Source organism: Leptopilina boulardi, unplaced genomic scaffold, assembly GCF_019393585.1.
Source record: "Leptopilina boulardi isolate dan_hultmark-lab unplaced genomic scaffold, ZJU_Lbou_2.1 LbouV2_292, whole genome shotgun sequence".
NCBI classification, from domain to species: domain Eukaryota; kingdom Metazoa; phylum Arthropoda; class Insecta; order Hymenoptera; family Figitidae; genus Leptopilina; species Leptopilina boulardi.
The window spans coordinates 1,406,123-1,427,001 of NW_026137854.1; positions in this window are offsets into that span (position 1 = coordinate 1,406,123).

Sequence of the window (20,879 nt, forward strand, 5' to 3'; positions counted from 1 at the left end):
TATGAGCACGAGATCCCTCTATTCTTTCGGTTTCTTGTCAATATAATTGTACTAATTGTCATTAGCAAGCGCCATAACCAAGTGATAGTAAATCTTGGTTTTTGTGCAATAGTTATTTTTGAATACATAACGTCTTCAAGGCAATAATTAAAACACTACTTTTATGTATCGAAAACTTTATATGCGTTTTTTACGAAACGCGTTTTTTCGAGCGCGTGCAATGTAGCTCAACCAATTTTTAACGGATTTTCATCAAACTTATCATAAATCTTCTTTATCTTACTATCTATTGCATGATGAACTCCTTTTTTTAAAAAAAAATTTTTAAACAATTGTTTTTGAACATTGTTTATAAAAAAAGTGATTTTTTTTAAACCGGTCCCAAATTTTCAAAAAAATTTTTTTTTTAGTTTTTTCTTCGTCATGCAAAGCATATTTGAGTATTTTAACGGTAAAAATTTTGATTTTTAATTTTAGTTGAGATTTGCAACCTGTAGGCTGCACGGCGCAAAATCAAAGATGCAACTTTAAACGCCTGTAACGCCGCCATTTTGTAATATTTTTTAATAAAAAAATTTTTTTATAAAGCTTATAAAGTATACTTTAAGGTATGCTTTAGTTTAATTCAATAAACTTTATTAGTCTTTTAAAAAAAATTCCCGAAAAAACGTGCATTTACACGAGTTTCACCCCTTAAGTTTTTGGCAAAAAAATGAATTTTTTTGCTCTTTTATCTTAAAAAGTGCGTAACTTTAGTAATTTTCAACCTTTCTTGTTGCTTCTGGGCTTGTTTTTTTGATAAACAACGATAAAAATTGAAGTTTTCGAAAAAACAAAAAAAAATATTTTCATTTTTTTATTAAAAACTCTTAATTTCGTTTTAAAAATGAATCCAGAATTTTTTTTGTATTCATCAGTTATATAGGCAATAATTAAAAAAGAATATAATTTCTACCCTTAATAGAAATTCTGATCTAATCAATCGATTGAATCAGTGTCAGTTAATAGTAACCATTGATTGTCAGATCAAATTTATGCTTCCAGTGTAAAAATATTTTAAAAGGAAATCTAAAAAATAGTTTTACAAGAAATGAAAAAATAATTATCAGAAAATGTGTGTATAAAATCTTTGAAAAAATGTTTTTGAAAAAAATTCTTTATTAAAACTATTTTTTTGATTTTTTTCGTAGACTGCTGTCTAACTACTCTCTTCTGCGTATTTATTTTTTTTAAAAACTAGACCATTGAGCAGATGGCTATCTCTATTTTCTAAACGGATTCCACAATAAACCTTCTTTTACTAAACTATTAAGCAAAAACATTGTATTCATTTTCGAATTATTTTTATACTGTCCTCTTAAAGTTTATGTTTAATTAAAATGTATTTTATATAAATAAACACATTTGTTTTTGCAGGACTTTATCATTATAAATGTAAAAGGAACCAATACCAACGATTTAAAAGCAGAGGTTTACGTTTCAAATGATGCACTACTAGTAGAATAATTACAGAATGATGAAGATAAAATTCTCTGATCCAATGAGCAAGTTATAAATTTAATTGACCAAGAACGCCATAAAAGATATCCTTGAAAAACAGAAAAAATCTAAAACTACATTAGGCGGTATAGTTCATAAAAACCATATATGTGTCGCAACAGAATTAAGTATCCGATGAGAGTTATGAAAAACAAATTTTCATCAATATGTCGAGCTGATATAAAAGGAAATCTGTTATTTAAAGAATGTCTTTTGGTAAATGGTCTTGATTTTAGCCTAGCTCCTTGGCCTGGAATGAAATTGGCCTGTTTGAGGGTGCTTTATTTATACTGCAAAGTTTTTGACCAGTTTGAACTATTTGAGCTGATAGTTAGGTAATATAATTTATAATCGTTCAATTCATTTTTCTATATTATAATTTATAATCATTGTGTCGAATATATATAAAAAATTTTTAAAAATATTAAATTATATTAAGAAAATAGCAAACTAATGTTTTCCCGCTAAATGCCTTAACGCCGAAACGGAAAAAATTTCTCTTGATTTTGAAGCTCATTTTTTGCATTAACCAAGATAGCACTAAGGCTTCCAAAAAGTCTTCAATCATGCCCATGAGGTCTAAATACTATTTAGTTGTAACTAGACGTACAACGAAAGTGCCCGAGTGTAAAGTGTCATGGACACCTTTCCAAAAATGTGACGCGTCTATAGTTAATCGGAACTAAAAGAATTAATTAAAAAGACTCACATCTTCATTCCTGTATAAAAAAATTAAAATGTTACGTCTCAGAATATAGAAATAACTAAACAAACTTTATGGGTTATTCTCCAGAAAGATTCATTTTTGTTAGATGAAAATAAAAAAAATTAATTTCTTGAGCTCTAAAGGATTGCATTAAATTAAGATATGGAAGATTTAACATTTCTGTACCTTGATCATGCAGTAGGGGAGAGTGGGGCTGGTTGCACCACGGGGCAAGATGCACCGTATGAGATATTTTTTACATTTCTAGAAATTTATAATTTTTTAATCACGGATGGCGTTAGTTAAACAGAACACCGAACCTGCATTATTAGTGACAGATTAAATTGCATACAGTGCAACCACACGTATCTCTTGAGGTTTTCATGAAACAATGAAGAAAGGGCGATATTTACAAAAGAATGAAGAACTAATTGACATGTTTGGTTCACTTTCAAGGAATTTTTCAAATAAATATAGCATTGTATCATTAAGATATTGCTTTTGTTTAATAATTCCATATCTTGAGCAAAAATCTCGCTTTCCTGGACACATCTTACTATTTAAATCATAGATTAAGAAATCCTGAATTGCATTCCTTTTCTTAAAATTTTTTGATGGAATTCCTTTTTCAGGAGTTTCGAATGTTATAATTTATGTCCTATTATAATTTTTCTAACATCCTTTGTAATTTTATATTTTTGTATTATTGACTCCGATACGAAAATTCGATATTTCCTTTTTAGTTTCCAACTTCTTTTAATTTTTCGTCAATTGGTTATTCAAGGTTTTACCGATTAAAAGATGTTTGGCAAGTTCTTATATTTCATTATTATAATTAATTTTGTCAAATTTCCCTTCAAGAGAGGCTGGATTATTTTCAAGCGCTGTCTGGTCTTTTTTTAGTCTGTTACTTAACCCTCGGAGCACATACTGGGTCACACAGACCCTGTCATTAATTTCACTAAAGTGTAATTTGAAAAGTCGGCAATACAACACGAACCTAAGGCCATATAGTGGTAACTAACTAATAAGGAATAATAAGTAACATGATAATCCAAAGAAAATAATAAAATACTAGTAAATATGTTATTAAAAAAGTATAGTTTTAAAAAGTTGTGTCGAAAATCACATTTTTATCGTCTTAAAAGTTACCTTCGTTAAACTACAAAATAAATACCTTTTTTAAAAAATAAAATAAGGTGGTATTTTTTCCCTTATTCTAACACACTTCGAGAATATAAATCCCAATTTTTAGCTTAAAATATTAAAAATTACAAAAGTTACATTTTTTTTTTAAATTCAATTTTTTCTTTTTAATAAGTTAACTTCACGAATTTTTTTTCAATATGCAAATAATTTAATAATATTTCTAAACTGCATATTCTTATTTTACAAGGTTCAATGAATAAAAAAATATTTTTTTTGTGTTGATCAGTCCAATAGTTAAAAAATGGGGGAGTTTTGTAAAGTAAACAGGGTCACAGCGACCCAGACTGTGCTACTTGTTTGAAAAAAGAGGTGTGTGCTCCGAGGGTTAATGTAAAAGAAGAATTTTGAAAATTAGAGAATTAGTTTTTATCAATATCAATCAAAGATTGATAATTTATTTATTTATTTATTTTAACAAATATTTAAATAGTTGTATATAAATATATATTGTGTAAAAACCCAAATAATACAATAGTACAGTATTCTGTATTCAAATACAATTTTACGTGTGAATATAATGTATGTGTAAGGATGTTGTGTGTCTAATTTGTTAAGAGTCTCTTGACTCTTTCGTATATTTACCTTTGGAATTCCTCAAAATTGTATCTTCCAATATACTTGACGTAACTCAATTCAAACGTTAAATCAATTCTCCAATTTATTATAGTTATTTAATATTCTCTTTATCTCAATCAATTATGTCAAACAATCTCAAAACTCAATAGAAAACATAAAACTTTATTTCTCAATTACTATTTATTTTCAATCTCAATTCAAAACTAAGTGATTTCAAAAACTTAATTGTATACTCTTTAGTCAAACTCAAAATCAGATTCTCTTTATTTAAAAAACTTCAATTATTAATTCTTTGTAAAACTCAATACTCTTAAATCAAATCACAACTCAAAAGGAAATACTCTTTTTGTCAAATAATCTCAACTCAAAAATCACAACTCAAATCAAAACTCAGAATAAAAACTCCAAATGGAAACAACCTCGAAACTAGAGGTTTGTTTCAAAGAGTCTCTGAAACTCAAAACTCTCAAAAACTCCAAGCTCTACACTGAGCTCTCTCTCTACTCTCTCAAACTGACACTAAACAACTTGTGTCTACTGTTTTATTGAGCTAATTTCTGGCGGGAAAAAGTATATTTTATTGTTGTCAATGTTCTTTATTGCGCCATCCTTTGTTTCTTGTATTAAATTAGTTCACTTAGTTTCTCAATTTTATTATGAAATTTAAATAGGTCTTCTTTAAAATTTAGGTTATTGATTGAATGTTAACATTTAATATATAATTATTTGGACAGCTCTAAGAAATTCTAAAGGCATTTCTGATAATTTGTACAATGTGTTATTTGTTTTTTGGGTTTCGTAATGTGTTCTCTTTTTCATGTATTGTATTAATGAATTATTAATAATGTTAATAATTTATTAATAAGAAGTTATGAAATTCATACGTAACACTTTAATTTTCTCATATTTATTAATTGCATCTTGAGCTCTTTTACTTTTTCATCATTTCTCTTTACAATTGAATTCCTAATTTTTCTATTTCTCCTTGCAATCCGTTTACCAGTGATATTTTGAAATTAACTTTTTATACCTTTTGAACTAGTAGAGGGAACCGCTGAAAGGTTTTCAATCTGTCCAATTTTCTTTTAATCTATATTTTAAAGAATTTTCCCATTGTGTTCTGTTTAAAAAACTTCATATCGAATTTATTCCTTTTCTCGTTTTCTTTTCAGTTTCTTTTTTCTTGACAACGGAATATTTATCTATTATAAATAAATTTTCTTGGTTATATTTTCATGAAATATAAATATTAAATCTACATCATATCAAATTACAATATTTTTTTATCGATTGAACAAGGTTAAACAATCGCGATTTATTTTTACTATTGAAATAAGATTTAGTAGATTTTAAAATACTTACCAAAAGAAAAATCATTTAACCGTATTAAAATTCTTGTGAGTTAAAATTTTAAGAATTTTTCTAACTTAAAAATCATTTTAATAATTTGATTCAACAATTTTCTTGGAATTGACCTTGGATAAGTTTTTATAAAACTGATTTTAAAAGTTTTTGACAATTTCAATTAAAAACTTTTATTAAAAATCTAAAAATAATTTTCATAAATTTAATTTAAATAATTAAACAAATAATTGAGACTTGAAAAAATTGGTAAGAAAGAAATAATAAAAGTATTTTATTTTGAACATAAATAAAGAATTATACATAAAAAAAAAGATTTATATTATATTCAGGATATCCAGCGGTCAGGGAAAACTCAGGGAAAGTCAAGGAATTTAATCAAAAGTCAGAGAATTTTTTTAATATTGTCCAAACAAAGATAAAAATATTTTCTAAATGTTTTTTGGAATTGAAAATCCATTTCCACATTTTAATCAATTAAAATTCAATTATTCGAAATTTTAATTAATTTAAGTTTTAATTATTCTGAACGTGAATTAATTATACCACATTTTATTTAATTAAAAATTTAATTATTCCAAGTTTTATACAAATAAAAATTTAATTACTGCAAGTTTTAACCAATCAAAAATTCAATTTTTCCATATTTTAATCAATAAAAAATTTAATTAAACAATAGTTTTAAATAATTTTTGAAAATTTATTTTCAAAAATTTTTGAAGTTAAAACATTAAGAATTTTGTCAAGTTGAAAATTATTTTAATAGGGTAGGTTTCCGGCCACTCTCCAGTAGTCGGCCACTTTCGTTTATTCATAAAATTAAAAGAAATGTCTTATGCAGAAAAGTAAAACATTCTTTCTTTTCAATAGCATATCCTCTTTTCAATTTGCATACAAAAACTTAAATAATATTTATATATTACAATATAAACTAAATAATGTTAGTGGCCGACTACTGTAGCTATAGGGTAACTGAGAGTAAGATCGTCCATGTCTCAATAGTCAGCCACTTTATTTTTATTTTTAAAATTAAAAGAAATCACTTATGTAGAAAAATAAAAAATTCTTTGATCTCAATAGTAAGTCACTTTTCACTTTGCATAACAAAATTTAAGTAATATTTACATATTATGAACAAAAAAATGTTGGTGGCCGACTACTGTAGCTACCATTCCTTAATTGGCCGACTACTGTATCATTCACCCTATATTTCACTCAATAATTTTCCAAGAATTCAGCTTAGATGAGTTTTTTTTGAAATAGACATTGAAAGTTTTCATCAGTTTTAACTTCAGAATTTTATTAAATATAAGAATTAAAATAATTGCCTAAATAAAATTTTAAAAGATGTTGAAAAACAAGAAATTAAAATTTTTTTTAAATGTAAAAATATAGAAACTTTTACTGAGTTCAATTATTAAAAAGTTACTGTTTATTTAATACCTAATATTAATATCAATAAAAAGTTTTTTCGCGAATCGAATTTTAAATTTCAATTTTTAAGAGAAGAAAGGTCAGAGAAAAGTCAGGAAAAATCAAAGAGAAGTCAGGGTTTTTTTCTCAAGTCTTGCTGGACACCCTATATATTAATGTTACAAATCGCTTTTTTTAAGTTAAAAGCATAACAGTGTTAAAAGTCTTAGCATTTTTTTCTTAAATTCAACAAATACAAAAATTAAAAAATTGATACTAGGAATTTATTAACAGTAAACAATCCTTTTAAAATTTTAATTGTTTTGAAAAATATTTTAAACTGATTTTGCTACCAAAATCGCGATACTGGAATTTTTTATTAGAAGAAATTTCATAAAACTGATTTAAAAAATTTTTAAGAAGAAAAAAGTTTAAAATTATTTTTAATAATTAAAAATTATTGAAAATTTTCCTTAGTTCAATTCTAAAATATTATAAATAAATAATAATAGTTAATTACAAATTTGTTATCTAATTAAATATATTAGAAAATTAAATTTATTAAGAATTAAAAAATCGACTTTTTTATGCGATATAATACTGACTAAAAGACTTTTTATGTGCTTTAAAGTATATCCAAGACCTATAAGTATTTAAATAATTGAAATGTAATTAATTTTAATTATTTTGGTTACTCATAATTTTGATTTTTCACTTCAATGTATTTATGTACTTTATTTATATAGATATCAAGAAAGTGAATGAAATAAAATGATTGAAATATGTATGTATTTTTTTAACAAAAAGTAGAAAAATATAAAGAGTATTACCCCAAGGTCACGTACAATAAATATTCTAGAGAGTTTATCGTTACCAATACTATAAGTGCGATCAGGAATGTCGTTTGATCTAGAAAAAGATATTACTTTACACTTTTTGATATTAAACAATAAATTATTTTCAACAGACCATAAATGCAAACGATCGAGATCTGATTGTAGATCCAAACAGTCCTGATCATTAGAAATAGATTTATAAATTTTTAAGTCATCAGCAAATAAAAGGAAAAAAGAAAATCTGAAAACATCTTTGATATCATTAATAAAAAGTATAAAAAATAACGGCCCTACGTGTGATCGTTGGGGAACTCCTGAAGTTGCTAAAAATATATATTTGTGTGACGTCGTTCTTATTGACATCTTTATGCACGGGAACTACTATCCCTCGTTTCCATACCATAGGAAAAATGCCCCACGAAAGAGAATATATATATTTTTTTTTTTTTTATTTAGATTTCCTGCGTACACCTTTTTATAGTTTTTACGCTCTGTATACCCCATCTTTAACCCCACCTTTTTGAAAATCCCAAATTCCTCAAGTCCCCAAATTGCGGTCCGTAGCCGACTTTTATTAGAAGTATTCGCATTTGCCTGACCCTTCACGAAAGAGAATATATTAAACAAGATATATAAATGCTCGACGAGAGAGGAGCAACAGGATCTCAGTATGGAGGGCGGAATCTCATCAGGTCCAGATCCTTTTTTTATGTCAAGTTGTTTTAGTTTTATCATGATAGACTCCCTAGAAATATGAAAAACATTAACAAAATTACTATTCTGTGATTCTGAAACTGTAGCAGAAACATTTAATGTCGAGTTAGTGTAGACGGTATTAAAATAATCCTTAAAGCAATTAGATGAGTCTAAGCCATTGTTAGCCATAACAGAATCATGAAAAACCTCTTTTGGAATTCTAGGATTACGACGTAATTTATTGACAAACTTCCAAAAATATTTTGGGTTGGAAATCACAGAGTTCTCGACACTTGTGATGTAATTTTTGTAACACTGTTTAGATTTCTTCTTACACTCAGCATGCAAACGAGAAAAAATTAAGTAATCTGGTATGGATCTAGTGCGCTTATACGTAATATGAGCTGCCTTTTTAAGAGAGACCAAATTTCTGAGCTCTCTGCTAAACCACGAAGGATATGCTGTTGCCATAAATGACTTGACAGTAACATATAAATTAAAGCCATTGTAAATAATATCATAAAAAGTGGCAACAGCATCATCGATGTTAGGATAGTTAAGAACAGTGGACCAATTAATATTTAAAAGGTAAGTATGTAAGTCTGATAAATTAGCGCGTTTAAAATCGTATTTACAATGAGGTTGTCTGATAACAGTTTCATTATTGGTCCAAATATCTCTAGTAATTGATAAAGAGAGAGGTGGGTGGTAAGCGTCGATAGGAAGAACAAAATCGTTGGTAACCTCCAAATGATAGTTCAAAAAATTAACAAATATTAAATCTAAAATATTGCCAGCAGTATTCACATTTGTATTAATTTGTACTAAATTTAAAAGTTCAAGCGTCTCAGAAAGACTGCTAGCAATCTTATTATATAGATTAGATGTACGTAACTTAGGTATACATAATGGTCCACTATCAGAAAATGATCACCACAAAATAAAAGGAAGATTGAAGTCGCCCGAAATAATAAATTTTGCCGAAGAAAATGAAGCAAATATTCTTTCAATAATATTACATACCGATTGATAAACTAGAGAGCTAGAATTAGGTGGAATATAAAAAGTTCCAATGACATAAAGAAAAGAATTATACTTAAATTTAACAAAAATATGTTCAATTGAAGAGTCACTAATAAATAATTCTGAAGCTCTTAAGGTCGAATTACAGGCTATTAAAACACCACCTCCACGTAAAAAAACACTAGTTTGAAGATTACTATCGGTACGAAAAATGTCAAAATTAATAAAACCAAGTTCTGATAAATTAAAAGAAGAATTTAACCAAGTTTCAGTAAAAATAAATATTTTAAATAGTAATACAGGCAGTGATTGACGAAGGTGTGCGAGTTTACTTCTCAAACCTCTCACATTTTGATAGTAAACCGTAAGAGAATTTATATTCGCTGAGTCGAAATCACACACGGTGTAGGGAGAGGGAGCACGCAATGAACCAGCATGAATACACAATTACTCGGCACCAATACTTCTTAGTGCGTCTGTTGAACACACACATTGTCCTACGGCAATCGACGTTGAGTGGTGGTAAGTATCACTGGAGTTCCGTGGCGATTAGCTAATCGTATACCCGTCTTTCCCGCCTCCAGGCGAGACTTCAGGTCCCTCTTCATAGTTGATAATTCCAACTGTTGTTTTTTCGTCAGATCCTACGTAAGGCGCATGTTTTGAAGGAGAGGACGACAGGTCTCGTTCTTCTTGGCAGCTAAAAAGGCTGAATGAATGGTCTTTGCCATCTCCATCGATTTGTTTACCAATTTCACTGGTCTTGGGTATTTCTGCGCCTGCAGAAATGTACCAATTCTAAACAACTTAGTATCAGTGAAAAGATCTGGATTTAAAAATTTCAAGAACAACTGCAAAGTTGCATCCGCAGTTCTGGTATTATTATTCCCATTAGAACCCTTATCCTCAGGGAGGCAAAACAAAATAAGATTAGAGGAACGAGATAATCTATCCCGAATCTCCGACATGCAATTATTAGTGATACTGTTTACATTAATGTCTTTAATTGTACCTTCAATTGCTTCGATCCGGTAAGAATGGTCAACTACTGTATTGATAACTTCGTTGACCTTGACTGTAATATTATCAACTTTCGTGGACAAATATTGAAAGTTTTTGTTTAAATCAGCATTTAGCCCGCCTATGGCACTTTTTATTAGGTGCTCGATACTTGCACATGTCAAGGAAGAAGATGAACCAGTCGATATTAAGTCGGCATTATCTGGATCAGTTGGAGTCAAAGTGTGGGGTGATCTAGGACGGCAACATTTAACATAGCCTCCTTTCAAGAGTTCCAGAGCGTATAGCACATCCGGGATGATACGGGGAAGCACATAATTTACAGAAAACTGCGTCAGACACTGATTGCCTGCAATATAGGCAAACTTTAGCAGATAACTTGTCCTTTTCTGCCATGCTTTCTCGACAGAAGTTAGGTTAGGAAGACAGAATCACTCAAAATAAGCACAAAGGAGATAAAATAATGTGAATTTAAAAAAAAAATGATTAGCAACACAAAAGGTTTGCTGATATACACAATCACACTTAAAGATCCCAACGATCACTAGTAAAAAACAATAAACTTGGCGACCACGATAAACGTGCGACCATATTTTTCTAGAAGACTGACTGTTTGGTTCAGGTTATTCAAATCACTATCTTTCGGAGTTATTTTGGTCTTTCGAATTTGAATGTCTTTAGCCAAAATGTTTTTCCCAGTGGCATTAAACACTTTATTTTGAATTTCTCTAGTTGAAACTTTATATTCTAGCATCACATCAATGTCTTTGATACAATCAGAATCGAGGACTGGATCCAGTCTTCTACCACTTGGTGTGTGAGAAAACAAAAACTAAAAACAAAATATAATTATATGTCACAACTACCACCAGAAAAACTAAGTATTTTTTGAAATTATTGAAAATAACAAAAATATAGAGTTTTTAATTTTTTAGCTACTATTTTATAAACAGCTGTAGGGGTAAGCGGTACAGTTGTTGCCCCCCTCACAGTGATTGCCACCATTACATTACAAACAGAAAGAATAACGAAATTTACATATAATATTTTGTTTTATTTATTTATATAAATTCTACAGAATCTTCTGCTGATAGTGTAAACAGATTTTTATTCTTCGACTCACTATTATGAAAATAATAGCGCTTTTCGAGAACAGTGTCCTTAGCTCTTTGAAATTTTGTCAATTTAGTTGTAAATTTGCAAGGTTAGTGGTGATACTTTTTTTGACTTTTTAACAAAAAAATTATACATATCATTATTATTTTTTAATTATATGCATGAAAATAAGTTTAATAATAAGTAAAAAAATTTGTTTTAACGTAATTTGACTCGATTTACCGAAAATTATAGAGAACAACTACTATCTTGCAATTAATAACAAATGACAGTCATTGCCCTCTCCGGGCAATGTTTACTTTTTGGTTATTATGTCATTTTTCAGTGATTAACCGTTTATTTTCAAGACTTTTTCGAGGTAAGTATTTTTAATTTTTGGACGTTTTTTCATATTTGGTGAATTAATTTTTTAAAATACAGATGTAATTAGAGCCGCAGCATGTATTAGAATGATTTGTATTATTTTATTAACAATTTTTTAATATGAAGTATGATTTTAGGCTATCGAAAAAATGCCGAAGGTAAAAAAAGGTGTTTCGTATATAAAAACTTATTTTGAGGAAAATATCGAAAAAGCCACAGATGCAATTCGTAAAGGAATGTCGTTCCATGCTGCTTCCGTAAATTACAATATCCCAAGATCTACAGTACGTTTCAGAATGAGTGATAAATTTAGTAAAATAACTCCAGGTCCACCTCCTGCATTAGGTTATGAGAGAGAAAAAGAATTAGTAAATTGGATTATTGAATGCTGTAGAAAAGGATTTCCTAGAAGAAAAGAAAATTTACAGGCTAGTATCAAGAATTTTTTGAATAAAACCGAATTAAATACACCTTTTAAGGATAACATTCCAGGCGATGGCTGGTACAAAAGTTTTTTGAGAAGACATCCTATTCTTACTGAAAGATTTCCTGAAGGTGTGACCAGTGCTAGTGCATGTGTTGGCGAGAGTGATATACGAAAATGGTTTAACGACATTCATGAGTATTTATCACAAGAAGGATATTTGCATCTATTGGAAGATCCAACACGTCTGTTTAATACTGACGAGACCTATTTTATGGTGTGTCCTAAAATGAAATATGTGTTAGCACCTCGCGGAACACGAAATGTTTATGAAATTGAAAAAGGTAATGCTAAATTAAATTTAACAGTATTATTTACCTTTAGTGCAAGTGGAGTCGTAACTCCGCCAACTGTTCTATATCCGTACACTAGGTTGCCTCCTTTAGTAGCGCATTCAGTGCCTGATCATTGGGGAATAGGTGCTACACCCATCGGTTGGATGAATTCAGATCTTTTTTGTGAATACATTAATAATGTATTTTATCCCTATCTTATCAAAGAAAAAATAACATTTCCTGTGATATTATTTCTTGATGGACACAGCAGCCATCTCACTATGGAAGTGAGTAAACTCTGTTCTAAGTTACAAATAATCATCATTTGCTTGTACCCAAACTCAACGCGACTGCTACAACCTGCTGATGTTGCAGCATTTAAACCCTTGAAAAGTATGTGGAAAAGTAGTGTTTTAGAGTGGAGACAAAATAACCTCACAGTTAATCTAACTTTAGATAGAATGGCTCCTATTCTGGAAAAGGCTGTCAATAGATTTTCATCAAATAGTACTGCGATAAAAAGTAGATTCAAAGCTTGTGGCTTATATCCTTGGGATCCAAATGCTGTAGATTACAGTAAATGTCTTGGAGAGTCTAAAACAAAAAATGGATCAACTCTTGTCAGCAGCTCAATGGATAAAAAATCAATTTCATTTGAAGAATTCAAAAACTTAGTTGGGAATGATTTATTAAATGATTTAAATTCATTCAAACTTCAAGAAGGATCAATCGACGAAAAATCTGCAGAATTTGTAGCTCTATTCAAATTATTTAAAGAATTTGGAAAAAACGAATATTTATATCATTCAAATCAGACTTCAGAAGCAGAAATTAATCAGAGACAGGGTTCTTCACAAAATGAAGTACAGTATCTGACATCTTCAGAAAAAATAATTGAACCACTAAACGAAACTTGCATTCCAGATCATGCAGTCGTCGAATTTCAAAACTTGGAAGATATTCCTATTATCATAGTGAATAGTGCACAAGAGAATGATTTTCAAGGTCAAGTTTGTGAATTTAATAACTTTTTTGAAGAAGAAATTGATGTTGAGACAGAAGAAATGAGAAAAAGCATTGACGCTGATCCTGACAGAATGAATGATAACTTGATGGTTGTAGACGAAAACTTCGAAATAAATGGCGAAATTGAAGAAATGTTTGATTTAAATGTCAATAATTACATAGTGGATCAAACTGAAAATGATGATGCACTTGATTTATCGCTTTCTCATCGTAGGGATTGTCCTAAAAAATTAAATGATTTTCTCGATTTACCGCCAACACCGAAACGAAAAGGAAAAAAATTTACAGAACGTAGAACGTACGCAGTAACGTCATCAGAATGGAAGCTAAATGAAACGAAAAAATTCGAAAAACAGAAATTGGATCGAAAAATAAAAGAAACGAGAAAACTTGAAATAGCGGAAAAGAAAAAAGTAGCAGAAAAGGAAAAAGAATTGAAGAAATTGAATCAAGCAAAAAAGAAAGAAGAGATGACTCACAAACCAATAAAGCGAACTATTAAGAAAGAAAATGTTGATCAAAGTATTAAGAAGAAAAGAGGAAGAAAACCAAAAAATGTGGAAAAAGAAGTAGAAACTAAAGAAGACATTAATAATAAATCTAAAAAACCCACTGTTTTAAGCAATGAAAAACTTCAAAATCGTGTAATCATTATATCAAATCAAAATAGCCAAAAATAATTTTTATTTTTACAATTGAGTCAGATTCGACAATTTTCCCAATTTTTTAGGTTAATAGTATTATTTACACTTAAAAGTCATATTTAATGAATCTTATTATTGTTAATAAAAGAAAATTTTTTTAAAAATTACTTCTTCTTTATTAATTTCAAATTATATTCATTCTTTAATAAATTATGCAAAATTTATAATTTACATTACTATTTTATGTCTAGTGGGCAATCATTGTAAAATTGATGGTCAATCACTGTAAAAATAATGACAATCACTATTTTTTCTGTCATGTGAAGATTTTTTTATTTTTTTTTAATTTATACTAATATTAAATAAACAATTCATTATTGTCATAATATCCCCTTAACCTTTGAGTATGCGTATTTTATTTGACTTTGATTCAGTGGGCACATATTTTGTTTCGTGTATTGGATTGAAGCGTAGATTAAATTTCATTTCGAAAATTTAAATAATAACTTTAAATCCTTATGAAAAAAAATAAACGTGAATTTTATATTATTTTCATAGACATTTACAAATTAAAATTATATTGTACACGGAGAGAAATTTCTTACTGTTTTCGTATGAAAACGACTTACTAATTTAGTAAAACAACTGCTACGGCGTTAGTAGCATAAAATTTATACCAAAACTACTCTTGGGCATACTAAAATAGTTCGAGTTGTTCTGGAGACATAAAGTGTCGTTGATTCTTCTATATTCGTAGCAACTTAATGGCTCTATTTCACGAATGACGAGTGAATATAGTTCCCCTCTTTGCCGTGCGAGATTCGTTCGAGGCACATACGAATATCGCGTCAACGTTGAGAGAGTAACTTACAAGCTGTATAGTAAGCGAATTTACTGTTTTGAGGTTAGAAGAATTGAAATCAAACAATAATTCTAATCTCTACGCGGTAAATTTTAAGCAAAACATTTGAACCTAATAAAAATATTTTCCTTTCCATAAAAATTACATTTTTCTTTTTATGTGTATATTTTCTGAAAATTTAGAATTTTAGCGTTTTTTAATATACTGCTTTATTATTATTAGTTATTTTTTAATTTAAAAAATAGGTAATTATTTAAATTTATATATATTTTTTTGATGTAAGAAATTTATTACTTTATAAACAATTTTTAATTATATATATAATATTTATAGGTCTACACTGGACACAGACGACTAATTGAAATATCGCTCCACGTTGACGCTATATTAGTATGTCCCTTGAACGAATCTCGCACGGCAGAAAGGGGAACTATATTCACTCGTCATTCATGAAATAGAGCCATAAAGTTGCTACTTATAACGTTAATACCGTGATCTTTTAACGCTTGAGAATTTTCGGAACTATTTTAGGATAACTTTAAGCATTTTTGTTAAGAAAATGGACATACCAAAATCGCTAGTATAGTATTGGAGCGTTTAAAGTAAGAAATTTCTCTCCGTGTAAGTATAGTAAAAAAGAAACAAATTTAAAAAATTTTATTTTTATCTCAAATTTTATTATAAAATACACAGTCCTGCGAGGTTGAGTTTCTAGAATAGCTGTACTTGTTTCTTGTAGTTTTTTATGCGCTGAAAACGAATCTGACCTTCAAAATACTCCATCACGTCAGGATTTTTAGTAAATGAAGCAAAAAAAGGTCAAAAAATGGCCATTTTAGCCATTTTTGATAATTTTTTGGGATAGAAACTGTTTTTTTCAATTTTCGACGAAAAGGTCGCATAGTACAACTCTTTAGCTTTAAAACCCATTTTGCAAAATTATTTTACGATTTTTTAAAAAAAAGTTATAATATTTTGAAATTAACAGTTTCAGTTACGCCAATAGACGTTATACCCAACGATTCTTTAGACAGTTCTTGAGAAAAATATTTTCTAAAAAATCTTATTGGCTTGAAATTTGTTACTCGGGGGTTTTCTGGGTCGCTGATTACGAATCTGAAATCGGATTTTAAAAATTCAAAATGGCGGATCCAATATGGCAGAAAAAAATTAAAAATTCATTGTATTCGCTTGAAATTTGTTACTCGGGGGTTTTTGGAGTCGCTGATTGCGAATCTGAAGTCAAATCTTCAAAATGGCTAAAAAAAGATTTAAAATTTAACTGATCTGGATGAAAATGTTTACTGGGGGGGTTTTATCCGCTGAAGTCTGATTCAGGGACCCCAAAAACACCGGTGCGCACATTTTCAGACAGATTAGTTAAATTTTGAATTTTTGACCGCAATTTTTTGATATACCGGATATTTTTTATATTTTATCGGTATACATTTTATTTCAAATACGACAAAAATTCGTTACTGTTTACCGTTCGGAATTCCGAAAAGTCTATTAATAGCATCAAGTGGGGATTTCACGTCGATGAATCGATCGATTACCATATATAGTAGAGCACGTGCCAAATGTGAGCCAATCAGCGCGCAGATGAGTCCCGCGACTCAGCACTCCCCACCATCATCCATCTAGCGAGCTTCAGCTCGACGTTGTTTTCATTGGTCATTCTGATGCCAGCCAGGCCCGGTAAATTGCATTGAATAGAAATGGCAATGATCAGCGCCTCTATCACCAACATAGCAACTAAATTTAACCAGCCTGTACTTCTATATGTATATACAATAGATATAGATATACAAGCTGGTTAAAATTTAGTTGCTATGTTGGTGGTAAAGGCACTGATCATTGCCATTTTTATTCAATGGAGTTAACCGGGCCTGATGCCAGCCATCGTTCAACACACATCACAACTCTCGGGAAGCCGCAGTCATCAAAAACCGTCTTTAATATTATAATATATATATATATATGAAGGGTAGAATGACAAAAGGGGTCAAGCGCCAATTTATCGAAAATGATGTTTTTGCATAAAAAAATCAAGAAAATTCATTTACACATTTCTGTAGAAGGATTTCCTTTTTTATTGCGTATTTAAATCAGTTTTTAATAAAAATTAAATTAATAAAATAGCCTCAAATTTACTTTATTGCAACCTGATTGAAAAACAAAAGAAAGTGGTGAGTCAATAATATTATGCATAACTTAACAAATTTAAAAACATTGCTTTTTACAAATCGAAAATGCCTTGCAGATGCGGAAAAAATCTATTAATAAAAAAGATATTGTTAAAAAGAAACGATATGAAGGTGAAATGTTTTTATGAATTTCATTCTTCACATTTTTATCCATCTGTTCAATTTTGATCAAAAATATTATTTTTTTAGGTTTTATTTTAATATTTTATTTTAATTTTATTTTAATTTTATTTTAATTTTATTTTAATAATATTTTAATTAATAAAATTAATAATAATAATAATATATTTTCAATTTTAAACAATTTTAAAATAATTTTGTTATTAATTTTTAAATATTTTTATGATTATACTAAGTGAACAATTGAATTTAAAGATGAAAGTATTGCTTAATTCCAAAGCAAGCAATTAATTCGTAAATTTCTTGAAAACAAACAATTTTTTAAAGGAATTTTTTTTCTATTCATTTCGTCGATTCCATAGAAAGAAACTAATTTTCCAGTTTTTCTTTAAACTGTATATTTTTTTTATAATTAATGCTTAAAGAAAATGTGCGCAGTTGATATAACCTCAAGGCACCTCAGTTTTTTTTAATTTTATCGTTAATATGTAGGTTTATTTCAACAAATTGTTGTTTATTTATTAAAACATACTAATATATCGAAACGGTTTTCTCAGTTTTTTTTAAATGACCTGCAAAATTTTTAAAAATGTTTTTTTTACTTCCTGTAAAAACAGTGAATTGGCGCTTGACCCCTTTTGTCATTCTACCCTTCATGCATAATTCATATTATATTTGGTAAAATTATTTTTTTTTTGAGATGCTACTATAGCGGTCAAATACATTAGAAGCACGATTTTGTTTTGTCTTTATAGAGGTCAAACACTGTAAAGGGAGCGTTTACCTTTTGTTTTAGTACAACACGTTCTTCTTTAATATTAATTAATATTTTAATTTAACAGTATACATCTCAGTATATGGATACTTTGATATAAATTTGTAGATTTAGTTTGTCGAATGAAGATTTGGAACAAGCGTTTGTCATTTGTTTCTAATTTCATTTGACTGTGTTCAACGCGAATCCACTTCTTCTCGAATGAGACAGTGTGACGATTGTTATCAATACTGTTATCATAAATCTGCATTTTCGAATACTTTTCTGCACAATTGTTTTGAAATATTCATCTTTCTTCTTTTTTGTTTTACGTGAAAAAGATGTCGAAACGAATTTGTATTAATTCTCCTGATAAATTTTGTTACATATGCGAGAGATACCTTCCAGAAAAACAGAGACAAAAAATTTGTGAATTTACTAAAATAAATTACCAGGGCTACTTTAAAATGGAGATGAGGAATCTTGATAAAACATGGGTTCCTAATTCTGTTTGTATTAGTTTCACTTTTACTTTAAACTCATGGTCTAAAAATGGAAAGAAAATGCCATTTCATATTCCTATGATTTGGCGAGAACCTCAGTCGCATTACGATTGCTATTTTTGCTTGTGCAAAGTTGGCGAATTTATTACAAAAAATAATATTTCCTATCCTGATGTCACTTCTGTTTCAAAACCTGTGTTTTATGAAGATGAAAATATCCCTGCACCATTGCCACCTTCTTCTTCTAAAAATGTCATCACTGAAAAGAAATTCTAGTTAGAATAACCAGAATTCTTGTTAGGGTATATTTAACATTTTGATTCTGGTTAGGTTAACCAGAATTCTGGTTATTTTAACGAGAATTCTAGTTAATTCAACTAGAATTCTGATTAACATAACTAGAAAGTAATGTTAAATATAGCCTAAACAGAATTTTTTTTCAGTGATGGAGCTAAGTGAAGATGATTTTATTGATGAAACTGGTGTTGACGTCGATTATTCTGATAAAGAATTCAGATCTGAACCACAACTTTTCACCCAGAGTGACTTAAATGACCTCGTTAGAGACCTTAATCTTACAAAAGACAATGCTGAACTTCTTGGATCAAGACTAAAAGAAAAAAATTTACTTGCGGAAGATACTACATTCTCTTGGTATAGAAATAGAGAAAAAGAATTTCTTGACTTCTTTTCACAACATGAGTCTTTAGTATTCTGTCACGATGTACCAGAATTATTAAAATGTTTGAGAGTCGAAAACTATGATGCTAATGATTGGCGTTTATTCATAGATTCATCGAAAAGAATTTTAAAGGCAGTCTTATTGCATAATGGAAGTAAGTATGCTTCTATACCCATTGCTCACTCTGTTCAAATGAAAGAAACCTACGACAATATCGCAACACTACTTACTCATGTAAAATATTATGAGCATAAGTGGGTCATTTGCGGAGATTTAAAAATAATATCAATGATCTTAGGTCAGCAGTCGGGATACACAAAATATCTCTGTTTTTTGTGCCAGTGGGACAGCAGGTGTAGATCAGAGCATTGAACAAGAAAAGAGTGGCCTGTTAGGAAAGAACTAACACCTGGGTCATTGAATGTTATTCGTCATCCTCTCGTAGAACGTTCCAAAATATTATTACCTCCTCTACATATTAAATTAGGCTTAATCAAACAATTTGTTAAGGGATTAAATAAAGAAGGCGCTTGCTTCAAATATTTGTCTCAGAAATTTTCTGGATTGAGTGAGGCTAAAATCAAAGAAGGCATTTTCGTAGGTCCCGATATAAGAAAATTGATGAAAGACTCAAATTTTGAAAAAATCATGACTTCGGATGAAAAAGATGCTTGGATTGGTTTTAAAAATGTCGTTGATCAATTTTTAGGAAATAGGAGAAGCTCCAATTACGAACAAATAGTCCAAACTATGCTGGACGCTTATGGAAAGTTAGGCTGTAATATGAGCATCAAGATTCATTTCTTGAACAGCCATTTAGATTACTTTCCCGAAAACTTAGGCAGCATGAGTGATGAACAAGGCGAGAGATTCTATCAGGACATAAAAGTGATGGAAAAACGGTACCAGGGAAGGTGGGATGTTCACATGCTCGCAGATTACTGTTGGTGTCTAAAAAGAGACAATTACAATGCATTTCACAAACGCAGGTCTGAAAAGCGCAGCTTCATCGAAACAGAATCTCCTCTCGATTAGTCGAAACGTCCTATCTTCTTACCTTGACTGGTTGGTTCATCATTCGATCTTACCTTTGCTGGTCGAATCTTCCTATCTTCTTACCTTTGCTGGTCGGAGCTTAATCATTTCTTACCTTCACTGGTCGGATCATCTTTTAGTCTTACCTTTGCTGGTCGGATCTTTCTCTCTTCTTACCTTTGCTGGTTGGAGCTTCTTCTGTTCTTACCTTCACTGGTCGGATCATCTTTTAGTCTTACCTTTGTTGGTCGGATCTTTCTCTCATCTTATCTTTGCTGATTAGATTTTCTTCTCTTCTTACCTTTCCTGGTCGGAGCTTCTTCTGTTCTTACCTTCACTGATCGGATCATCTTTTAGTCTTACCTTTGCTGGTCGGATCTTCCTATCTTCTTACCTTTGCTGGTCGGATCTTCCTCTCTTCTTATCTT